The 6,727-nt window shown below is 41.3% G+C and overlaps 1 pseudogene; it reads left to right on the forward strand.

The window, feature by feature from the left end:
- Positions 1-3,181: 3,181 nt before the first annotated feature.
- Positions 3,182-5,674, forward strand: LOC139050200 (uncharacterized; annotated as a pseudogene).
- The last annotated feature ends 1,053 nt before the right edge of the window (positions 5,675-6,727 follow it).

The raw sequence follows: 6,727 nt of genomic DNA on the forward strand, positions 1-6,727 counted from the left end.
GTCAGTCTGTAAAACAATACAAATCACAAATTTAAAGAAAACCCAACAAAAACTGAATATGCCAGCTATACACTTGTTGAAGGGAAGGAATATAGGAATAAACTCTTCTTCCTGAACTCATAAATGACAAGTTGCATACTGTATCAGGCAGCTGAGGTGCCTGTGCTTTCTCCGGCAACAGACTTCTGTACGGTGGTGCCTGTGCTGCTGGCAATGCTGATTGTGGTTCCTGTGAATTGGCTGCACGAAGTGAAATATGAAAAAGCATCAAAACAATGGTTATTTTTTATTAATCGAGTATACTGCCCGCAAAACCTGATCACGGCTCCTTCTACTGTGTTCTTCACACACACCAAAGAAAAACTCTTTACCTTGCTTGCACTCCAATGAATCCAGCAGCTTTCGCTGCAGCTCTCTATTTAGAGCTCGGAGCTCTTTAAGTTTTTCTTCTTGTTCCTTAACTCTTGAGCTAAGGCGGGCCACTTCTTCTTTAGCTGCTGAAAGTTGAGCTTGTTGCTCGGTGCAATCTTTTTCTGTTAGCTTTTTCTTTTTTGCAGCAAGTATTTCCAACAACTTATTGCTGGGCCCTTCCCGTTTTTTGTTTTTTTGTGTCTGTAAAGAGAAGCAAATAGCATATCACACGGATATTACGTCACTCTTCATTCGCAAGCACAAAAGAAATATCACCACTATACAAAAAAAAATACGCTTACCTGCACTGTGACGTCCTTGTCGCTCTCCTCACTGTCACTGCTGCTGAGGATTCTTCGGACTCTAACACGCCCGCTTTTCATCTTGCTTTTCAGGTCATCCTCAGACTCTGAAAAAAGAAAAACAATGCCCAATTTATAATGCTGATGCTGGGTCAGTAGCCTGCAGTAGTTTGCAACACGGTACACCCTTTAGCTATAAGAGTCCTCAAATTAAAAGCATGCTCTCATTTTATATATATGGCATTCCAGCATACATTAAATTCGTCAAGCATTTAAAGACAGGATTTACGCAGAAATGATAGCATTTTCGGCAGCATAACTGTTAAGCCACACAGGTCAGGAATATAAGTAAGCTAATTAAGTGAACTAGCCAGTATCCATTACGATTAGTTGCTTGGTATGTGTGAGAATTTGTCAAATACGTTTGCAGATATGGGGAAAAAATAGTGAGCCCACTGAGCACACTGTGCTCACACGTGCATGCAGCCTGTGAGCAATATTGCTCACCGGCTGAGGAATATTCCTCAGCTGTTTTATGGTTAGATGGTTTAAAAATATTTCGGAATAGGAAATATATACACAGCTCAACAGCACAAATCATACCAAACGGGCAATGGCATTTAATGCAATAATGTGCTGCTTTTGACCACTGATATGCGGTCGATCTACACGTGCGGATTGAGACTGATAGGATCGAGGCTGATACGTATGCGCGTACGTATATATATATATATATATATATATATATATATATAGTCATATAATGAGAAGCCAACAAACACTGACACCAAGTACAACATAGGGGAAATTGCATGGGCTTAATAAATGAAATAAAGTAATGATAAATTAATGGAAATTAAAGTGGATGAAAAAACAACTTGCCGCAGGTGGGGAAATATATATATATATCCTGTATATATATATATATATATATATACGTACGCGCACACACACACAAATAAAACGTTGCAGCTAGTTTGCATGAATTAGCAAGCTTACCTCCAACGAGAAGAATTCTGGCGCGATAAAAATACGCTTCACCATCTTTGATCCACTTGACGCTATAAAATGTTGTCCTGAAGTCATCGTCCGGCTTAAATCCTTTGACGTCTTCAATTTGAACCACCGCACATCTGCGGTCATCCTGGTAACGCACGTACGCATGAGTTATCATTCTGGTTCCGTGCTTCGATCACGCGCGCAGTACAACCACGATCGAAGCGTAGCGGGCACCAAGACGAGCCTCGTGATTAACCTCGTGTTGTTGTCTAAACGCGATACAGTGTTGCTATGACAACCCTGCTTCTTATGCTTGTTTATGCAAACTGTTTTTTTTTGTTTTTATGTCTTTCAAGGCAAAATGTCAGATCGTAGTTATTTATATATATTGTGTTGTTTTTCAAATTTTACCACCATATAAACTATTTGAAACATAATTATATATAACGTTGTGAGCAAGTACTAATTGCAAAAGGATGTATGACAACACTGTGGGTGAAGAAACAAATGAAAACATTTTGGAGCTAGGTATACAATGTAAATTGTTTATTAATAATTTATTTTATTAGTATTTTTGGGTTCACCGCGTCTTTGCTCTTCACTATGTCTGCGGCGACCCAATGCAAAAGAAAAACACATCGACATCGACGTACTTAGCGTGTTCACCACTATGCTTTCTCCTGTAGGGTTACCTAGACCTTAAAGCGTGTGGTAGTCAAAGCTTTATTCTATAGTTAAAGTGTGGCACGGCTTGCAATAGAACAATGGAACCGTTGAAAAAACGCAAGAAGCGTGGACATTACAAGAAATACTTGAATCCTGGTGCCAAGTTCTTCGTGCCTAGGTCTACAGATTCATCGGCGCGGCTCCGAATGGCAGGTGCAGAAGCGGTACGTAATTCAAAGTTTCTTTCGACTGATGTGCGCATGTCGAATGATCGAGTTCCGAAAAGTAACCAGATATGGCGCGCTGTCTGCAGAAATCCCAGCCGGGCAGTGTTTCCTGCGATCTTAACCTGGACGACAGCAGAATGACGCACCGAGAATGCAACGCGGAGGCGTCAACTGCGCCGGTCGACGCACATTGCATGGAATATTCCCAGGACGGTCGTGCAGCGTCTGCTATAAACGAATTCTCCGGCAGTAATGTGCGCGGATGTGTCTTTCCCGGAAATGTCGATTTGGTAAGCATACACGATGTTCCAACTCGATTCTATCAACAATTGGTCAAATGCATTCCTGCGACATACTTCCTTGGGTAACGTTTCTATTTGATGCATTTCTTACTAAACGGACTACATTAGTTGTCGATAAGCAGATAGACTACCAGCTCAGCATTTGAAATTTTCTCTAGGGCACTGAGCAAATCAAATTATGATACCTCTCACTCATATTTAAATAGGCGAGATTTACTTAATATTACTGCTTGTTCACAAACAATAATATATTTACAGGTAGAACCTAACAAAGATGCACAAGAGCAAGCCTCAGGAAAAAAAGAACTTCAGCCAGCCAGACGCGCAACACGAAGATTCTGGACAAGGGAGCACTGCAGCCTGCCAGTTGCTCAAGACGAAGAATCTGGACAAGGGGAGGACTTGAGCCAGCCATATGCTCAAGAGGAAGACTCGGAGACTGAAGTTCCCTGTTTTTCGAATTCTGCCTGCGGTCTGCTAGGTGAACTGTTTGGCGAAATTGTTCAAGACAGTGTTGCAGTTTCGAAAGGTGATATTCTGCTCATGGTCTTAAAATTTGCTGTCCAGCACAGCTTGACATTTTCAGCACTAATGGATTTGGTTGAAATGATTAACTTGTTTTTTGAAAGGCCAGTTCTTGCCCATTCTCAGCACATGCTAAAGAAAATAATTGAAGGATCTGGCACGCCAACGAGTTTCCATTTCTTTTATCCAGAATGTTCCTTGTACATAGGTCGCGTTGATCCAAGTTCGCCCTTTCAGTGCTCGCGATGCAACCGCAACATATGTTTTTCATCAGTCAACAATGTATGTTTTTTTGTACTTTTTGATATACCTTCGCAACTCCAAAGGCACTGAAGGGATGCGACTTCTTAGACCTGACAAAGCCTCTTCAAGCAAAAGACAGTTTTTCAGATATTTGGGATGGAGACCTGTACCGTGATTTTGTGGCCTCGACAGCAAATGCTGGACATAGAATTAGTTTTATGTTAAATGCAGATGGCGCACCCCTTTTTAAATCAAGTGGTACTGCAATTTGGCCCATTCAGTTGGTTGTAAATGAACTGCCAGTCACACAAAGAATGCATAAAGTGATTTTGGCTGACTTGTGGTTTGGCAAGAAAAAGCCTGACATGGTGCTCTTTCAGGATGCATTTGTTGATTCTGTAAATGACCTTTCTCAGAAAGGATTCAATCTTGAGCACAATGGCAGTACAAAAAATTTCAAGGCCTTCTGCATTTGTTGCGCTGTAGATTCAGTCGCCAGGGCACCAATGCAGGGTGTAATGCAGTTTAATGCATATCACGGATGCTATTGGTGCCTTCAAAAGGGTGAAAGAGTTCTACGTTCCACAAAGTACCCAGTACAGCAAACGGTACAGGAAAGAACGGAGCTGCAAATGATGCAGGATATGCGAGAAGCTGTTGCTCAAGGCAGGCCCGTAAATGGTGTCAGAACTGTGTCACCACTGATCAGGTTGGAGCACTTTAATATAGTGTGGGGGTTCGTCCCTGACTATATGCACTGCATATTGCTTGGTGTTGCAAGGCAGTTCATGGAACTGTGGTTAGATGACACTAGTTGCAAGTTTTATATGGGAGCACAGCAAGGTGTCATTGACACAAGAATAATGACAATCACTCCTCCTGCAAATGTGAAAAGAATGCCAAGGCCAACAAGGGAACGCAAATTCTGGAAAGCAAAGGAATGGGAGAATTGGCTCCTGTTTTATAGCTTGCCAGTTTTAGAGGGCATAGCTGATCGCTCATGCATACAACATTGGGCCTGCCTGGTGGAAGCATTGCATATCATGCTGCAGAAAGAAATCGCATCGTCACACCTTACTCTTTGCGAAGAACTCTTACTAGAGTTTCATGTTCGAGCTGAGCTGTTATATGGTAAAAGTTCCATGACCTTTAACATGCACCAACTAACTCATATTGGAAAGAGTGTGCACCAGTGGGGTCCTCTCTGGGCACACTCTGCATTTCCATTTGAAGCGGGTAACGGTTGCCTAAAAAAGGCAGTGAAGTCAGCAAATGGGATCCCCCACCAAATCTGCCGTATGCTGCAAATGGAGGAAACTATTGAGGTTCTATTGGCCACAGCTGCTGAACCAAGAGTTCTTGCTTACTGCAACTCGCTGGATGCCAAGGAAACTCAGAAAACCCTCAAAGTGATGGGAGATGTTCGTTTGTTTGGAAGGGGTGTTCCATTCTCTCTATCAAGTAGGCTGTCTGAAGGTGCTAGTGAACTTGCCATCAGTGTGCAGTATCCCCGAATGCTCAAGGGAGGTGTTGTTTTCACTGGGAGAGAGTATTCTGAAGATAAAGAACAAATAGTTCTGTAGTACAACTTATTGATAATACCTATGCAATTATTGAAAACATAATTTGCAAAAACCAATCAGAAGCTTTTGTTGTTGTTAAGCCCTTGAAGTGCAAGCCCTTAAAGTACAGTCTAGTGACAATGCAACACCTGCTAGAGGCTGTAGAAGAACTATCAACGGAAATTATAATTCCAGCTACAAAGATTGCGACTGTTTGTGTGTTTTTAAAGACTCAAGGAAATACCTACATCTCGCCAGTACCAAGCTCATTTACAATGTAGCCAATATGATGAAAAGGTGCAATTATGTGCCTCACTATGTTATTAGCAATATTGGTTTTCAGTTTCACCTGCGGATTTTTTCACTGTGCCCCTGGTTGCAGAAAAGTGCCTGTTACTGCACGAAAATTGAGCACATGCTGGACGCCGTAATTAATGTCTTTGGATTATTTATTTATTTATTTATTCAAAATACCCCCAAAGGCCCTCATTACGAGGGTATTACATGGGGGGGGGGGGTCAATCACAAGCACTGGTTGTAGTTTGTACATACTAAAAACAAGAGAGGTTAACAGTAGTAATAATACAGTGAAACATAGTTAACATACAAGATAATTAGGTCACAATTATTACAGAGAAAACATTAGTACATATTAGGAGAACATAAGGCAACTGCACTAAAAACACCAACAAATATCGAAAAACACTGTAAAAGTCCCAAAAAAGAATAATAATACGATTAGTCGACAAGTCGTGAGCGAATTAAATGTTGAAACTTAGTCAAGTCTGGTTCCGTGGCAATGACTGATGGTAAGGCGTTCCATTCAGTTATTGTGCGTGGTAAGAACGAAGATGCATAATGGGATGACTGGCAGTTAATGCGTTTGACTTTGTATGGATGGTCACGGCGTGGAAAAATAACTGTTGGCGACTGAAAGAAATCATCGTGAAGTGATGGATGGTGATAAAGCTTATGGAAAAGTGTTAGGCGAGAAATTTTACGGCGAAGTGCTAAGTTGTCCAAGTCAGCTTTATTCTTTAACGCGGTGACGCTGGTGTAACGTGAATAATCTGAAAATATAAATCGCGCAGCACGGTTCTGCAAGGCTTCGATGTTACTTATGATATACGTTTGTTCGGGATCCCAGATGGCAGACGCGTATTCTAGTTTAGGACGGATTAATGTTGTGTATGCTAGTTTTTTAACATGCATTGGGGCTTCTTTTAAGTTATGTTTAATAAGTCCGAGAGTACGATTTGAAGAGGCAAGGGTAAGGTTAATATGATTATTCCATGATAAGTTTGATTGAAGATTGATGCCAAGGTACTTGTAAGTAGTTGCGAGTTCCACAGGGTTGTTATCAAGGGAGTAGGTGGTTAGAATTCGTGGCCTATTGGTGAAAGACATGAGTTTAGTTTTGGAAATATTTAATGGCATTAACCAATTAGAACACCATGCACTTATTGCGTCCAGGTCAGTTTGTAGTAAGT

The sequence above is a fragment of the Dermacentor albipictus genome, chromosome 9 (assembly GCF_038994185.2).
Source record: "Dermacentor albipictus isolate Rhodes 1998 colony chromosome 9, USDA_Dalb.pri_finalv2, whole genome shotgun sequence".
Taxonomy (NCBI): Eukaryota; Metazoa; Arthropoda; class Arachnida; order Ixodida; family Ixodidae; genus Dermacentor; species Dermacentor albipictus.